This window comes from Podarcis bocagei (assembly GCF_964188305.1).
Source record: "Podarcis bocagei genome assembly, chromosome: 1".
NCBI lineage: Eukaryota > Metazoa > Chordata > Lepidosauria > Squamata > Lacertidae > Podarcis > Podarcis bocagei.
Window position 1 is genome coordinate 10,858,545 of NC_138125.1, and position 19,185 is coordinate 10,877,729.

Genomic DNA, 19,185 nt, shown 5'->3' on the forward strand with positions numbered 1-19,185 from the left:
GTCAGTCAAATCAACAAGGCATGTTCTCACCTGCCAAAAATGTAAAGCCTATGTTCTCAGATGAGAAGGCAAGAAAAAGGTTTAGGAAGCACAACAGTGTGCGAGGCAGGAATGAGTAAACAGCTCATCTACTCCACTGATGGTTCCAGCTGTCACATCCATTTTTTAAAAAAACACCATTATGAAAGAAGAATCATGATATTTCACCAAAGAAGCTCATAAGGCTAGGCTCCAACAGCCGATATGTCTGTTAACACCATCCTTTCCTCTCCTGTGTATATACTTGGAGGTGAACACAGTACTTGCATGCATAAATTCATAATTAAGGAATGACTAATAAAAAATTACCTGTCACACAAACAGGATGACATACAACATTTCAATTAACCAATCATTCAACAGAAATGGCTTATGTTTCATAATCATATGCAACCTTGACTTCCTGCATATCCATTTTACTTACATAGTTTGTTATTCAAACAGTAACAAGATGTCTTAAGTTTCTTGTAAAAAAAGAAACCCAACAACGACTGTTCAAAGTCTGAATTGTGGGAGTAGTAGAACCTCAGGAAGAATTTTGGAGAAATACTGTTCATCTACAACCATTCTTCCATCCTCTGGACAGAATAACTTGTTCCAAATCATACTCTTCCCTTTCTTGGGAAGACAAGGAGAACACAGTGGCAGCAAGAACAAGGTATGTCTGAATTATTAATACAAATAATATTATTTTCAATATGTGTGTAGCTTTAATGTGGGTCCAGAAATAGACCCCTTAGTAAATCAAAATCAATCTTTGTTTTACATCTCTGTCTCATTCTGCCTCCTTCCTTCTTCCCTCTTTACGTCTGAAATCTTGAAAATAATTGTGAAATCTTTTGCCTATTTTGAAACAGAAATGCCTAATCCAAACATAAATTTATAAAGACAAATGTATTAGAAATGAAGTGGGGAAACAGCTGTTTACAATTTTCTGTACTTTTGTTACAGTAGACATGTTCTAGAAAGGAAAAACCCAGCTACACCACACCACACCACACATAACCTAACGCATCAATGCTTAGGTTCAAAAAGCTTATTTTATAATTCCACTTAGCCTGAACAAATACAGTCACACTGTTTATTACCTTTGAAGAGTTCTTAACACAGCTAGCCACAGGGAAGAAAACAGACATGGCTTCATACAGGAGAATCATGGGCAAGTTATTATTACTGTCTTCGTCAAATTTTCAGAACAAACTCATTGCCAAATACCATTTGTCTTTGTCAGAACATCTTCAACCCTTCTGTCACCCTCACATGTGTACAACACAGAATTCATTCTAAGGTCTACATTTCTGCATATTAAACTAAGGGGAGGGGCTAAACCAGACAATTAAGTAACAAAAGATGACAAGATGAATATTGTAAGTTCTGGCCTCTGATTTCCAAGAGCAACAAAATCATAAATATGTATTTAAATTTACGAATATACTAAAAACACATTTTTTAAAAAAAAGACCAAAAAAAGACACAAATGCAATTCTTCTGGGATTTGTCCTATCCTTTTAAAGGTTTGTGTTGTTTTATTTACGTTTATCATTTTTTATTCTCAGATGTTTGCAGCTACATGTTTGATATAGCATATGGGTGGGCTGATAAGCCTACAGACTTGATCCAGCCTCCAAAGCTGCTTCTAGCAGCCTGCCAGCCCTCTGCCAATATCAGGCACTTCTCTGCACCTTGGAAAAGTCCCGCTTCTCCCTCTGGTGCGGCGTCACTGGTCTTAGAGGTTCAGGAAATAGGAAGGAGAGCTCCTTTCTTCTTCCCATATTCTAAGAGCTTCTTGCAATCATGACACACCAGAAGGAGGTGTGCTTTTCCAATATAAATGGAGCACTTCTCTTGCATTACTGGGTGAAGAGGAGAACGCTGGGCTGGCTGCTTTTCTTCCTCACTGCAGCACTTGGCTAGGAGCAGAAGTACCTCTTCCTAGCCCAGTGTTTGCGGGGTGGCGGGGAGGGAATCTGGTATGTATATGAGCATGGCAAGGTTGACTGTCCATATGCCAGAATTAAGAGGGTTGGTTCACCCTCAGGGTGGCTCTCAGGCTGAAAAGGATTACCTACCCAGCGCCCAAGGAAAGGAATCAGTTTTCCTTATCCAAGGTAGACAGAAAGGAGGAAGTGCTTCAGTTCTCCTGCTGGTCTACCCCATATACAGTGGTGCCCCGCAAGACGAATGCCTCGCTAGACGAAAAACTCGCTAGACGAAAGGGTTTTTCGGGTTTTGCGTTGCTTCGCTAGACGAATATCCCTATGGGCTTGCTTCGCAAGACGAAAACGTCTTGCGAGTTTGTTCGCTTTCTTCTTAAAGTCGCTTGAAGAGGCGTAGTTGCGACGGACCGTGCTTCGCAAGACGAAAAACATCGCAAGACGAAAAGACTTGCGGAACGAATTAATTTCGTCTTGCGAGGCACCACTGTAACTGCTCAAAGAAACAATATGTTGAGGGTTAACATTATCTTACAACCTCAAATCATATCAGCACAATGGTGAGAACTATTACTTATGAACGATTACACTGAATTAGCAACATGTGAAAATACCAGGGTGGATAAAAATCAGTGGGTTTTTTTAAAAAAAAAATGTTGTTTTTTATTCATGAGGAAATAAGGATTTGTTTTTAATTATGTAGCATGAGGCTTTATATGCAACGTTTAAAAATTTTGGTAAATGAATTCCATTAATCCGTTCACAATGTCATGCTCTTCCAAAGGTTTCTGTAAGATTATTTGGGGCAGTTTTTCTAATGAGAAGATATTACCACAGATGCTTGTTTTTGCAGTTCTCAAAAGCGTGAATTTGTGTCTGCAGAGATAACAAGACTTTTCTTCACAGGAAAAACGTTATAAAATAAACATACAGAGTTGAGGGGGGGGGAAACCCTTAATCCCATTGTTCCTTTGCAAATTTATATACAGAGAATCAACCCCATACCTCTGAAATGCCAAATTCCAAGAGGTTCAATGAATAGATTGTTTGGAGTGGAATAGAGATGCACAGGAAGACAGGAGGGCCTGGCATGCTCTGGTCCATGGGGTCACGAAAAGTCGGACACGACTAAACAACAACAACAAGAGCTGCACAAGTAGCTAAAAGTGTGAAACAGTAAAAATGAAAGTGCAACCTTGTAAGCAGAATACGCCACAAGTCTTGGGAACTTTGTGTAATAATTGTGGAAGTCAGTTGCATGTCTCTGCAGCTCAGACTTGAGGCAAGTGCTGAAGGCACTTCAGGGCTGGCACCCTCTTCCCAATCCTACTGGGTCCCAACAACTGCACTAACACTTAACTGTACAGAATAGGCACCTGAATGTAGAAGCAAATCCAAAGGGAAGGGGTGTGCAGAAACAGTAACTGGGATCTGTAGGTCCTTGGCGAGACCTTCAAGTGCTTGCCAGTCAACTAATAAGAGTTCACTGGTTCCAGGCCCTTCTTCCCAGGGCTCGCCTGACATTGTCCATACAATAAAGTCTCTAACCACATCAGTTAACAAGCATGGATACATATGCTATAATGTTAGTGTTTTAGTTAAATAAATTGTTTAAATTGTTATTAAGGAAATGATTATTTATTTTTCTCCTTCCAATACAGCAGAAATGTTGTCAAATTATAAAGTTAACTTATTAAACCTCACAATAATTTCATAACTATCTTTCTATGTAGTTCTAACAGCATAACCAAATCAGTAATTTTTGATACAACTGTAAAAACTAGTCTGAAAATTTTTTATTCCAAAAATGAAACCTTCATCTGGTTGTAAATATTCAGATGATGATTTAAATCAAGTCCTTACTGACTAGTGATTTAAATTGTGATTTAAATCGATTTGATTTAAATCAAATCCACTTTGGAAAATACTTTAGAAGTTGTGATGATACAAATAATTCCACAGCATGAGCTGGTTAATAGGGAAAAGCAGAAGCACAAGAGAAACAGGTGGGAAGGGGAGGAGGAGAGGAGCCCAGTGAGCAGCAAAGGCAGGTGGAAAGAGACAAAGCTCTGGCTCTTTCCCTCTCAATCTGCTGCAGCCACTGAAACCTTCAGTTCACTCAGGGACTGGTCAGGCAGCCTCTGCTCTGGCCGAATGCCACAGCAAACAGAGTGCTCCAGAACACCCTCTATAATCCTTGATTATGGGCAGGGTTTAATTCATACTAGAGCTCCCTCCTGACATCTGTTTTCAATGTCAATGACCAATCCCTGGAACACATAAAAAAAAAGAATAAAAGATATTTTCTGCATTAAAACACTACCTATGCCCTGGTCACATTGTAGCTGCTGGAATTTCCCAGTTTTTACCCCCCACTCCATCGCTCCTTTTCCCCATCAGTTCAGCCTTGACATTTTCATTCAATCCTACTGACATATGTGTTCCAAACTGGATTTTCTGCTTCCTACGCTTTACCTGGCTCTTAAAAAAATCCTCATTAAGGAAAAAATTATCATGCCCTCCTAAGCTTCCAAAACAGTCCAGTCTTTCAGGTGTCTGCAAAGCCTGTGAATATATCTTACTCTTCCATCTTCCCTCCTAATTGCAAATCCTACTTTTCTCCCTTCCTGATCTCCAACTCAATTCTCTCATTAAAAAAAAAACACGGCTGTATTGCCAAATGGGCAGCATTTTCTTACAAAAATAAAAGGTTAATGGCTTTGACATACATTACTTCTTTGAAAAACATTTTTTTAATCATATAAGCCTAAAACTAACAGTGCAGCAAACAGTGTTAACAAACAGGAATATCAATCACAACCGAGGCTTTTCCATGATTCCTCAATGAGTACAACCAGACACGTGAAACAGTCCTTAGACACAAACCTGAATAAAAGGATGATTGTGGAAGAAGTTGATCCTGCTGCATTTTTTTTATCATTTTCAAGTTTTTAATCTAATTCCAACATATCTCTCATCTGTGTTCAGAGCCATTCTTACACATGATGTCCCTAAAGACATTTCTGGCCATACCTTCAACTCATCAACGGCACCTGACTTCTTCCAACATTCCACACCTCAAGAACAAGCATGATTCCCACATATAGCAGGTTCTGCCAGCTGACTATTATGAAAGATTCCTCACCAGAACTTTTAACAGGGTTAGAGATTTATTCATCTTTTTCAAGTTTGTCCACAACAACCTTCCCCAACCTAGAGCCCTTGAGTTGTTTTGGACTGCAATTCAGTCTGGGCCACCATAGTCAACGGTCAGGGATGATGGGAGTTGCAGTCCAAAATACTTTATCACAGATTTAAGACTTAAATATTATATCTAAAGAGCTGTACATTTTTCATAGTAAGCAACATTTGCTTCTTCATTAAGAAGTCAACAAAGGGAGTATACTACACATTTCTCCAACATATATACTTCTCCAACACACACATATATATATATATATATATATACAACATATGACTACTTTGAAAATACTAACCTCGTGTAAGTGTTTTAGGCATGATTCAAAGGTTAAAAAACATGTCACACTCTAGTGGCTGCATTTAATCACTACAACTAAAGAAGATGATTTTAAAACCTTGAAAGGGGCAAAGGTTGTGGAATTAAGAAAGAAAAGTGGTAAGAGGTAACAGGGAAAGAGAGGAAAATAAAAAGGGATTACAACTAATGCCATAATCCTAAATAATAATTACCATTTGAACAATACAGCACAAACTGAAATGTAGGAATGTCCAATTGCTGTCTCTAAATTAGCCACCAAATATGATTAATACATTTCTCTTGCCAAACAGTATATTGTGGTTCTACTGTTGTCCCATACAACTCAACCCACAATGCATGATTAAGTGTGTCTTCCCCTCCTCCTCCCCACCTCACCAATCCTCTGGAGAGGCTTTCCTGGGACTTGGGAAGAAAGGAAATGTTTTGTTTCCCAAATTTGTCAACCACTCACAAAGTGTTGGCTAATTCCCAATCACTGAATGTTTTTATCTTGCCAGCCACTGTGATACAACTCAACCTTTCTCAGAAAATCAACAACAACAACAGCTTCATGCCTGAACATCAGGTTATGGATACACAAACCAGCTACTATTCTTATCCCAATATTTAAAGACCACATTCTTGAAAGAATCTGATTCATTTCCTTCTGCTTCATGGACAACTGGGAACTGCTACAATCCACCTCCCCAAAAATAATCAAGAGTAGCAAGCAGAAGGGACATAGCCAGGGGTTGAGCACCCACCTTGCATGCAGAAGGTCCAAGATTAAATCCCCAGCATCTCCAGGTAGGGCTGGGAGGAACAGCTGTTTGAAATCCTGGAGAGTCGCAGCTAGTCAATGTAGGCACTACGGAGCTAGATGGATCCAATAGACTGGCTCAGTATAAGGCAGCTTGCTGCATTCCTAACATCATTTCTTTCTGGACTTAAGAGAGGCAGAAATGAAACACACAGCCTACTGATTATATGGTTCCCCATCCATTTATCTTACTCCTAAGTCCCCTACCGGGGTGTATGGGGTGTTAGGTGAGGAGTACTACCTCTTTACAGGAGGCAGTGGAAGACAGGAGTCACGACTAAACAACACCAACTACCTCTAGTGAGGGATGCGTCATTCTCCTTCTGGGGTAGACTGTCCACCTTTGGTCCCTACCCTGCACTCAGGCTCCTAGAAGCGGTCAACATGTGACAGAGGCCACACTCCAGGTAATGGCTTCTACTGGCCAGCTAAACTAGATGAGGGTAGCCAATGGCTCTCGAACACCTGATGAGTTAGGAACTTCCCCTGCATGTGAAGACAGGCTCCAGCGGATTGAATGGATGAGACAAATAATGGGTCAAATGGTCAATAAGGCAGTTTCTGCACATGCTGTAGAGCAGGCATGGTCAAACTTGGCCCTCCAGCTGTTTTGGGACTACAATTCCCATCATCCCTGACCACTGGTCCTCTTAGCTAGGGGATGATGGGAGTTGTAGTCCCAAAACAGCTGGAGGGCCAAGTTTGGCCATCACTGCTGTAGAGGGAAGTGAGGGGCAGGTGGGATTTGTCAACCTAGGAAAGTAGCCTATCTAGAAGGAAGACTCTGATCTGAAACTTCCACTTCTTTGCAGGCTATCTTCGGGAAAAGAAAGGGCTAGGAAGTAAACCCTACACAAATCCAGAGTGGAGTCCCTAAGGTAGCTGGATGGTGCCTTGTACAACTCCTTTCAGCAGCTCTTGCAGCCAAGCTGGTGCCAAATGTATTGCTCTGCTCTGGACCACATCAGTGAAGCCAAGAGGGGAGGTCTTGTACTCTACGCAGCCCAGGACATCAGTACACACGACTCAGGCTTGTGCCTCCAGGGAAGTCACTGTCAGAACACACCTGGGGGGCACCCACAGACCCCAGACTGAGACAAACCTCCCCGGGCATCTTCCTTGTGGAGTGCAGCACAAGACATTCATAAATCTTCTGGCCCGGCATGCAGCAGAGAAACATATCCAAAGATATAGGCACACTCAAACAGCAGAGTAAAGCAGGAATGCTGTGGCTATGAGGTGTGGCATTTTAAGTAACTTCAGTTCTGCTAACGCTCCGGAGGTGCATCTCATTGTCTCTTAAGACAGATGAATGCCAACAACAAGTCCCCCACAAACTGTACTCTAACTACCCATATGTATGAGCCCAATTCAGGCATCACATTTCCTACTCTCCACTTACTTCCATAGTACACTACAACCATATTCTGCAAACTCACGAACCACGATGTGAAATCATGCATTGGCAATCCTGCTTAGCAATTACTACAGTTACCCAACTCAGGCGTCAGAGAAAACCATGAGCCAACTATGGTATTATAGGAATTTCAAATCTGAAAATATATATGATATTAGAAACAGCAAGGTCTGAAAGGATCATTTGTGGTGCTTTTTTTATTTGGCTTGCAGTTTTCAAAGGATATGCCATCATCACATTTTAAAGCTTATCTTTGCAAGCATGACAGCTTTTAAATGAAAGCTGGGATTCCCAGGATTCTAACAGGGTCTGTGAGCCACACAGAATGCATCAGAAAACCAGCCAGAGAAGCAGTAAAACTGTTGGATGACAAGGTTTAAAAAGAAAGAAAAGGAAACTGTAGAGAAACTAAATGAATTCTTTTGCACAAGTCACTGCAGAAAATGTTAAAGACATACACATTCCTGAATCGTTTTCAGGGAGTACATTTGAAGAACTATGTTAAATGGAGGTGAGAGGATGCCATTTTAGAAATGATTGACAAATTAAAAAGTAGTCAGTCTCTTAGTCCAGGTGGCATTCACCCAAGAGTTCTTAAACTCAAAAATGAAATTGATTTACATATTTCAGTTAAAAAGCTGGCAAAGTCCTTATCAGAAGTGATTGGAAGGCAGCCAACACAACACTGATTTGTGGTTGTTTTTTAATCCAGATGAATCTAGGAAACGACAGGCCCTGTGAGCCTAGTGATGTTCCAGTTATATTGCTGGGAAGCATTATTAAGGCTAAAGAAAGGATCAGCATGGCTTCTGAAAAGGGACGTTTTGCCTCACCAACCTTTTAGAATTTGTTGAGAGTGTCAACAAACTTTTAGATGTGGTGAGTGGTAGACATTATATATTTGGGTTTTCAAACGGTTTTTTACAAAATCCCTCCCCAAAGGCACCTAAGAAACTTTGTACAGGCATATCTTGAAGATATTGCAGGTTCAGTTCTGGACCACTGCAATAAAGCGAATATCGCAATACAGCGAATCACACCTTGTTTGTTTGTTTGTTTGTTTGTTTGTTTGTTTGTTTGTTTCCCAGTGCATCTAAAAGTTATGTTTACACTATATTGCAGTCTATTAAACCAGTCCCACCTACCTGGCTGCAGGGGCAGGAGGGGGAAATCCAGTTTCAGCCCTAGCCAGCTCCACCCTTGTGGCCTGAAGAGGGGCAGTGAGGCTGCAGGGGGCTTCCTTGCCCTGGAAGTGGCTGGGCTGCCTGCCCCTGAACCCATGTCTTTGTAAGGGTCAATATGTGTGAAGCACAATAAAGCAGGGCACAATAAAATGAGGTATGCCTGGAAGAAGATGGCAAGTTGTGATATGAATTGTGTGAAATCAGTAAACTGGTTTAAAAACAAGAACTGCAAAAACTGGGCTGTTTCCATTGGAACCAGTGTAACTTAATATTCATGAGTGAGAATGAGTCAAGGGTGAATACTGAGGCCATCCAATCGGCAGTGGATACTTCAAACCATGTGAAAAGGCAAAAGAATGGCAGATGAGATTCAAAGTATAGAACACGGGAAAAGAAAACATAACCTTCCTCCAAAGAAGGGCTGAAGGGGTTAAGACTTTTTCATTTAAATAGAACCTAACTACTTAAAGGATTCATAAGAGGGGCTTATACAATTAGTTTTGGCAAAACTGAAGGGATAAATGAACTTCTAACACCAGAAAATTCACTCATCCAATGAATACAGATGTTGAATAGGCTTAGGATGCACACACACACAAAGTATTTCTTCCCACAATACTTATGGAATTCATCATCAAAAGGTAGCCAGTAAAATACAAGTATCCTACAGACTGACCAGCCACAGATTCCTTTACTCCTTTGGTTTCCAAATTAGGGCAGCCATTAGGCATATTTCAGGGGCCTCACATCACTGAACTCTTTTATACCTCAAGAGCATCAAATTCTTCACAAAAAGTTTTGAACAGGAAATTTCAAAATATGGTTGTGGACTCTCCTTCCTTGGAGGTTTTTAAGCAGAAGTTAGATGACCATCTGTCATGGATGCTTTAGCTGAGATTCCTGTATTGCAGGGGGCTGGAATAGATGACCCTTGGGGTACCTTCCAGCTCTATAATTCTATGATTCTATGTACCAATTGGCTATATTCCCAAGCATGCCGAATGCAATGTGAACTTTAATGAAATTTAATGTTTAGCCTTAGTATGGCTTCTATATGACTTTTATCTGCCCTAGATGTTCCTAAATGCCAGTTGGGTTTAATCTGCAAGGAGGAAACAGCATTATAGCACAACTGAAAGTTGATTAATCCCTGGTAGTTATTCTCATATTTTTACCTTTATTCCCACCTATTTTAAGCAACCAGTTTAACAGCTCTTGTCTATATGATGTTTTGCCTTAATTCCACTATGTTTTCTCGTTTTTGCTCTGTTGAAATTGCTATTATGTCATTGTTATTAGACCATTTCTGTACTCTTTGACATATTCTGTAAATCACCCTTTTTATACTATAAACTGCCCTGTGATCTTTGGATGAAGGGTGGTTTATCAATTTAATTAATAAATAAAAACAACAGTAATAAAAATAATAAAATTGTGCACTCAATGAAATATAATGCAAAAAATGGCCCATAAATGTGGGACATTAATGAGCTAATAATGTGAGCCATCAAGCCCAGAATACTTCAGGGAAATACTTTATGCCCATCCTGCCAACCTCTAAGATCATCAGGTGGGGCCCAAATGTATACTTCCCTCTGCTCAAATTTGAAAAAAACTATGCAGGGGTGCAGAACACATTGTCTTCTATTGCTGTGAAACTGCCCTTAATAGATGCATTATTTAGGTACTATTGATATGGTATGATATGGTATTCAATTGTGTGGTTTGTTTCAACTTCACTGCTACCTTGGAGCAGGATGGCAACCACCCGTAACATCCAGGCAGAATAACAGAGCTAGAAGAGACCTTGAAACTAGTTATCTGGACCCATCTCAATCTGGCTTCAGGTGACAGTCTGTCACTGAAAGAGTGTTGATGGGCGACCTTTGAAAGGAGAGACATGGGGGAGTGTGATTTTCCTTAATTGCTTGGTGGCTTTGGGTACCATTGATCATGGCATCTTGCTGGACTGGCTCTGCAAGTTGGGAGCAAGAAGCATAGTGTCAAGGTGGTTCTGCTCATACCTGCAGGGTCAGCTGCAGAAAGCTCACTGTAGGATTTCAGCATAAGAGTTGTGTGGTTTTGCAAGATTCCATCCCCCAAGCCCAATGCTTTTATGAAGTGACTCTGGAAGGCCATACAAGAGTTTGGAGTGTGGTGCTATCAGTGTGCTGATGACACTCAGCTCTATTTCTCCCCGTCATCAGTCTGCTGAGAATGGAGCAGGTACTGAAACATTGTCTGGATTTGGTATCAAAATGGGTGAAACTGAATCGTGTTGTTCCTCCTATACCAGACCGGTTGCACCTACCATGAGAGAACTAGAGGTTCCTGGATGGGGATAGATTAGTTACAGTGCTTCATAATCTGGTAATTTCCACATGAATTACTGTGATGTTGTTGTTGAACATGAAGTTGCCCTTGAAAATAATCTGGAACACTTGCAGAGAGAATTTGGCTACAATTGTCTGATGTGGATATATGAAGCACTGTCACCCTGGGCTCCAATGGGAGGAAGGAAAGGATAGAAATTTAATAAAGGAATTATTAGTCCTATTCTTCAAGAATGATGCTGGTTGTCTGTATCCATCTGGGCCCAATTCAAGTTCTGGTGCTCATGCTTAAGGGGCACTAGAAGTTGCACCAAGGAGAGTTATGGAAAAGCCTCACTATGCAAGCAGAGTTCTGTTCGCACTTTTCTGATTCCAACCAAGAATAACTGGGACTATGTCCCACTGAACTCAGTAGGACTTACAAAAGTAAGTGGACAAGCACAGAACCTATGTAAAAAACCTAATGTAAAGTATATTAAAAAATAATTTAGTAGCATTTGTTCAGGAATTTTAGCATTAGTGAACCGATATTTCACAAGAGACAAATTCAGAAATGTATAAAAGATAGCTACAAGAATATGAACTATTTCTCTACAAGATGAGAGAACATCCTGAAGCATTGTATTATTTTTTGGAATACAAGGTTCAAATAGGGATGAATCCCCCAGTTCAATAAACTACCTCTGACATTAACTTTTCAGTCTACATAATAATTCTTGTTCCTGACACAATTATTAGTCCTTTAATTACCCAGAGTTCCACCTAAATCAATGATGTTCTGGCAGGAGGTCAAAAGCGCCACCTGTGCCGATCCATATTCAGACTAGCATGATAGCATTAAGAGGCAAATTAGTACCACCCCCCTGAGTAGTTGTACAACTTACCTAGTGAGTAAATCACAACCCTAACTTCAAGAGCTGTTTGAGTGCCATTCACAACTGCTCCCTGCAGGTTCCCCCTTAACAAAAGGTCTACCTATACAACATTCTGCTTTGGAAAGTTTCCTGTGCTTTAATCTGTGGTTCTCAAACTTTGGCACACAGACTCTCCTTCCAGACCTGCAGACCAACAATACATTTCCATCACGACCTTTTATCATGTATTTACCAATCCCCTTTAAATACATTGTCAAAGTTTAAATCTATCTCAATGCACTCCACTTGCTAACAGAGGAAAGAAAAATGGTTTTTATTAACAAGGTGAAGTTTACAATCTGCTCTGGTCAGGTGAAAGACAAGCAGGCAAGATGGGACTATTTCCATGAATCTACCAGTGAGTGCAGATGTCTAAATCTGTGAGACTAATGCCCAAATGACTCCAAGGCTCACTTTTGCATCGCAACCTGGGGATTCATAGAACCATGGGTTGTTTGAGAATAAGACAAATATTCTCACCCTGCCCATTCTTTCTTCTTGTCATTATCCAATGTCATCTGTCTGCCTTCTCCACCAACCCTCCAAGTTGCAAACTCCTGCTCTTCATGTTACTCAGATAATTCATTACAAAGAAGGTTGCATTACACAAGTCATTACTTCCTAAGCATTTGTCTATTCCCTCGATTTCCTCCTGTATGTATCAAATCTACCTCCCTTATTTTATAAACAAAGCCCCACATTTAGTGCAAAATCCTTTATCTAAAGTGATGAAACTAACATTAATCACTTCCACCATGCCATTTTAATTTAGCTATGTCTTCAGCCTTTTATTGACCCTGGGGAGAATTTCCGTAATTTTCCGTGTATAAGACTAGGTGTTTTCCCTAAAAAATAATGTCAAAAAAATAGGGCGCGTCTTATACGCGGATACATCTCCCATTTTCTTGAATCTGAGTCCCCAAAAATAGGAGGTGTCTTATACATGGGGTGTCTTATAGACAGAAAAATACGGTATTACTAATGGTTTTAACTCTGCAATTTTGCTCTGGAATTAGCTTACGAATATCACCATATATACTAATACAATATCATCAAATAAACAAATATAATTGCCACATGTGTTGCGGAAGTCCAACTAGCATCTAATGCCACTAGTTCCATGCAGCAGAACATCCTTCCAGCACAGAATCAACAGGCATTTCACTTTCAGGCGTCTCTGAACCTTTTTATAATGGCCTGTGTAGCTGTTTAATTCTTAATTCTTGATTATCTGTATTGTTTTTAATGGTGTTTATGTTTTAATGCTGTACACTGCCCTGATTTTTTATGATATGGTATTACAGAAATACTTTTATAAATAAATAATGGTAAACTCAATTGGAGAATTGAGTGCTGAGCCAGAAGTGCCACATGCAAAAGAGCCAGATATCAGAAAGGTTGGGGAACTCAATTGTTTTCATAAGTAATTAAAAACTGGAGGGGGGACCCTAAAAAGGGGAGGGGTAAAAAGACCAGTTGAGATGGTTAGCAGAAAACTTGAGGAAATTGAATGATGCAGCCTAAAAGGCATAGCTAGAACCCTGAAAAGGAGCACACCACACAGAACCATTTCCTTGCAGATCTCACTTATAATTAATCATGAACAAGCACATGACAGGTACAGGCCTGGTCCACAAGTCAGAGTAATCAGGGATAGCTAAACTCCAGATGTTGCTGGTCCTCTATCATAATCCCCTAAACCAGGGGTCTGCAACCCGCATGTGGCTCTTTTACACCTTTGCCACGGCTCCGGGGCAGATACTAGCGAGGGGAGGAGGTGCATTGTGCGCCCCGACACTCCCCACTGTGGCAGGCGCTGTACTGGCTGTGACGTCGCATGGGGGCGGTGCGTGCGTTAGTCACGCACCATCCCGACGTCACCTTCCCGCCCGCCCATTACATTGTAAGGGGCATGTACGCTGGTCACTGCATTGAAAGGGGGCATGTACGCTGGTCACTGTTTTGAAGGGGAGTGAAAAACACACACACAAAAAAAAGGTAACTTGTTAATTTAACATTTATTTCTATGAGGAGGAGTAATTCTGAGGGGTCAAACAAAGAAATAATAATAAAAAGTGACAAAAAGTTATTTTTATAATGACGAGTTTTGCGGCTCCCAGTTTTTTTTTCTTCGGAAACGGGTCCAAGTGGCTCTTTTTGTCTTAAAGGTTGCAGACCCCTGCCCTAAACTATCACCCATCATGCTGGCTGATGGAAACTGAATCAGACAACATATGCAGTGCCACTGCTCAGCTAGCCCTGCATGATGGTTTCTTTTGAACTATGGTTTGATGTGAACGAAGAGCATGCTGATGCAGGCTGCTCAAGACATTCCCATTGCAGACAAAATACGCCAGTCTGCTCTTTTATTTGTTTTGGGGTTTTTTAAAAAAATATATTTTTTATTAAAGATCTGTGTTAGCCCAAACCCAAGATCATGGTTTGTTTCCTCCATAGCTTGTTTTAAACCATGGTTTAATGTCATGTTTCACAAAACCTTCCACTGCCTCTATCAGATAACTTCTATAGCGCTTGATACTTGTTCACTATGGCAACAAACATGATTAATGCATCTCACAGTAATATTATCAAAGCTAATTTTATGATGAAAGCAGTCTTTTCACAGGAAAAGGCAAGCTTTCAGAAACTGTCAAAAACCATTATTAAAAGCTAACTTTAGATATGTTGGGTGTGTGTGTGTGTGTATGTATGTAGGTGGTATTTACCATGGCCATATATTTGTATGCAGTCAATAATGCCCTTATGAGTGTGGCAGCCTACCTTTCATTATAGATCTTGGGGGTTTTTTAATAAAAAGGCTGTCACTAACAAAAGGGAATTATTTGCTAAGATCATGGTAAATAACTGTTGGCAATTTGACTGTCTCAACCCTACCCTAGGCCAATTCTAAAGCAGCCTCAGAAGGAGAACAAACAACAGTTTGGGTAAGACCTATAATCTTTATAAATCTTTATAGTAATTCATACCTCTCTCTAATGTATAGATCAATAATACAAATACTGAAGCAAGACTATAGATAGAAGCTATGAACAAGAGTAATATACCGGTAAATTGAATAAAACATTTGAAGGAGTAAGACCATTGAAGTGTATTTTTACAAATTTGCAGCTACAGAAATGACTGGCCATGATGAGCACCTAGGTTTAAGTTTGTTAAAATACAAATCAAAGTAGTTAACAAGGTATTAAATCCAAGATCCTTGAAACCTTGGAAATACATGAATAAGGGCCTTTGCAGACACGGTTCACAGATCCACCCTAATAAGCCATCGTTAAACCACCGTTTCTCATTTCAGATGTAACGGGGAACTGTAATTCAGATAACTGGGATCAGTGCTGTAAAGCTGGCCCACAAAGGGAAGTGGCTTGGGAGAAGACATATGGGCAACACTCTCATTCGCAGTTTGCTGAAGTATGCAATGCTGTGTCCAAATCGGGCCAATATGAAATCTGAGAACAATAAATTTCCAGACGTCTTTCTTACTTTATGCCTCCAGGGATATGGGTTCAAACATCACCATCTCACAGAAGGGAAGCAAACGGCCAAAACTCAGAAACCTTTTTTAAAATTCATGTAGCACAGTGGCTACACAAACTAAACTACAAATCAGAAATCCCCACTTCAAATCTTCCCATTCATTAGGTAATCTTAAACCCACCCCATCCACAGCACCTCCCACATCTGCATCTAAGCCCTGCCTGATATGAACACACTATTTTCATTTTACTTAACAAAATGTTTCATTCCAGAATTGAGTTCCGGTAAGTTCCAGCTGAAAAAAGCCCTGAATTGATCTATATTCAGCCCATCGGGAGTTTCCGTACAAAAAATTAAAAGTCCAAGATGAAGAAATCGGGGGGGGGGGGGACACACCTCCAGGTAATGTTCTGCTAGCACTTAGGCACTTTGTTAAACTAACTTTCAAATTCTTAAGAGGGACAGAACTATGACTAAGGAAGTCCCCATTCAAATCTTACTACAAGCCATTAATTTGCTAGGTTGCCTGAAACTCAGCAAATCACAATTCTCTTAGCCTAGGTTCCCCAAGCAATACGGGGATACAAATACAGTCCTACATTATCTCAGTAACCCTTACAGCAGCCCTGTTAAGTATGAGACATGCTCTGAACACTTAAGAAATACAATATATAAACACAATTATTAAATATTTATTCACCCTTGTGCAATGTAGTGCTGGTATCAAGAAATCTGAAACATTTTCTCAGTCCTGTAACTGTATAATGAGTTCCTCCATTACAGGCATGTGAAAAATTATACACCACATGAAACTCAGTATTCCTATTACATGACCAAAGAATAATATTCTAAATAGAACAAAGGCCAACCACAGACAATGTGCTCTTCATATACATTGCAAGCTTGAAGGCTGATGCGACCACATTCTGCTTATTTTCCAATTATTTTATCAACCAGTTCATCTTCTGTGGATTTATTTATTTAAAAAAGTATTCTCAGAAACGTATACATACACGGATATTTAAGTTTACCATTTCAGACTACAAGTTTCTTCCAATAATAATAATTAAGAGCTCCATTGTTTTGTACTAAATATGAGGAGACATTAAATTATGTCCACCTGCTTGCACAATGGGACTTCTAGCTCTCATCTCCCTGCTGTAGCCCCTCAAATATGCTCAGAAATTGCTCCAGAGTAGGGCTGGGCGATGTTAGGTTTTCAACAATGTGATGTATCACCAGAAAAACATTGCAGTTTGGCGATAAACCGCCATGTTGAAACAAGCTGCATTGGCCCCAGTAGGCAGTGCACTGGAAGAAACTGCCTCAGTTCTCAGGTGGGACCTGAGGCACTTTCAGCCCAGCATCTGGAGGGCTGAAAGCGAGATGGGGGCGGCTCAGCTGGGGAGCATGAGAGATCCCCAGCTGAGAGATCCCCGACCCTGCTCCTGCTTGCCTGGAAGAGTTACCTCGAGTTGAGAACTTTGCCCCAGGATGAGAACGGAAATTGTGTGCCGGCAGCACAGCAGCAGCATGAGGGTCCCATTAGCGAGAGCACACCTCTAGTTAAGAACAGTTTCAGGTTAAGAACGGACCTCTGGAACGAATTAAGTTCGTAACTAGAGGTACCACTGTAGTAGGAGTGAGATGAGGCAGCTTTCTCCTTCCTTCCCAGCTGAGAGAGCCCCATCCTGCTCCTCCTTGCATGGGAGCAGGAGCTGGATCGAGGCTGCTCAGCTGGGGAAGTGCAGGCTCTTTCACACTTTTCCATTGAGGGGTGCGTGGCTCCGCTCCCCTCAAGGGAAAAGTTCAAAGGAGCCCCCACCTCAGCATCAGAGCCCCTACACCACCTGAAGGCAATCAGGCAGAAAAGGGGCTGGGGTCGGGGAAGGTGGAGGCAGCCCAGCGCCTGCATCTGAGAGCCCCTGCACGCCTCTGATGTCTTTAAAGGTCTGAGAAGCTAGTCAATTGAGCATGGTTAAATTTTCCACAATCTTAATAATGTTTTATGTAGATGGGCAGCCAACTTTTTAAATTGTATCATGGTGCTTTCCAATAACTAATGCTGTGTATTTCTTGTTGCCCAGCCCTACGTAGTACACATGAACTCCACAGTTATGAGAAGGAATCTCCTGGCCAGTACTATATCCATGTTTTAAAACCATTGCCTTTACATACATGCTATCCCTGAAGTTCCAAGCAAAATCTGAAAGTAATTATTTGATCTCTTATACATCACAGACACAAATTTATATCTGCACAATGAGAGATCATAGATCTGTCAGTCATATCATCCATTGCAAGCAGAAGGACCCAGTTCAATTTCTGTCAACTACAGCAAGCTATAAATAATAGCTGATTTAGAATATTGTTTCCCCTATTCATAATAACTAAACAATCTGGGTTTTTGTAATTGGAACTACCATCTCCCTTTGAACTGTAGTTCAACTAGCCGAAAACTTTAACACATTTAACCACCATTTGATCTGTGAATTGCCAAAGTTTTTATAACCACCTAACGGCCAAGTCAACCTCCCTGTGATCATACACTTTCAATGTTGTCACATACCATGCAAAATGCAACTGAAGTTGCAGACCCATAAGCTTTGAAAAGATTCTATTAATATTGAAATGCAACACTGATTTGTTTACCAAAATGCCACACAGGCCGACAAAAATATTTGGAAAGTCAGGTAATTCAACACACTGAAGAACATTTTTGTTTTGGTAGAACAGTGCTGGCTGATGATGGACTCAGATTATTAGGAAATTATGGAACTGAAAACTCAAGTTTTTGTGTCAGATTCTTGATGAGAATTTTTAGAAAGAAGCATCAGTCTGGATGGAATCTGGAGTCGTAGCCAAGCACTTCTTGTATCAGGTGCTGAGGGGCTTTTATTCAGGAGCCCTGCAGGAACAGGAACCAATTCCTCTGGCCCTTGTGCCACTATAGCTGCTTGTCACTCAAGAAAACTCGTTACAGTATTTCAGATCAGGCTGACAGGCACTGCTGAGTTTGAGAGTCAGGTGATACAGGAGAGCCAATCCCACTCCAATTCCTGCTCTCCATTTTTTTAATTATTAATTTGCATTATATAGCTCTAAAGCCCACCCTGCACAAACTTAGTCTGGGCAACTCATTTCTGAGAATGAACATGATCAACATTCTACGTCCCTGTTCTTGGCCTCCCACAACTATTTCCCATCGGATACCTGGCCTATTTAGCCAAGCCATATCCTCCCTTGCCCATATGAACTGTTGCCTTAACTTTCGAGTTACTGGTACCTGACATTTTTAAGAAATCAAGTGTCATGTGTCTAACACAGTAGTTCTTCACAAGGTGAATCAATGAATGACCACAATGGAGAAGATGAGTACTCAAGTGCACTGTGTCAACCATACTCAAAAACATACAAGGTGTATTTAATTTGTCATGTGCTTCCCAACTTCTCTCATTGTTAATCTACTTTCAGAGGAAGAAGAGGGAAGCCCGCTTGGTTTTATTAGGCCTCGGGCAAGCTAAATGGCATTAGCCAAGATTACATG

At 40.7% G+C, this 19,185-nt stretch overlaps 1 protein-coding gene and 1 long non-coding RNA gene across 7 annotated transcripts in view; one reads left to right on the top strand and one right to left on the bottom strand.

The window, feature by feature from the left end:
* PPP2R5E (protein phosphatase 2 regulatory subunit B'epsilon) overlaps positions 1–19,185 on the bottom strand; it is an 87,846-nt gene that overhangs the window by 50,993 nt on the left and 17,668 nt on the right. The window lies entirely within an intron of this gene.
* LOC308587602 lies at positions 483–15,643 on the top strand. Its single transcript, XR_014008486.1, has 3 exons — positions 483–697; positions 15,041–15,085; positions 15,457–15,643. It is a non-coding gene; the product is annotated as an uncharacterized lncRNA (long non-coding RNA).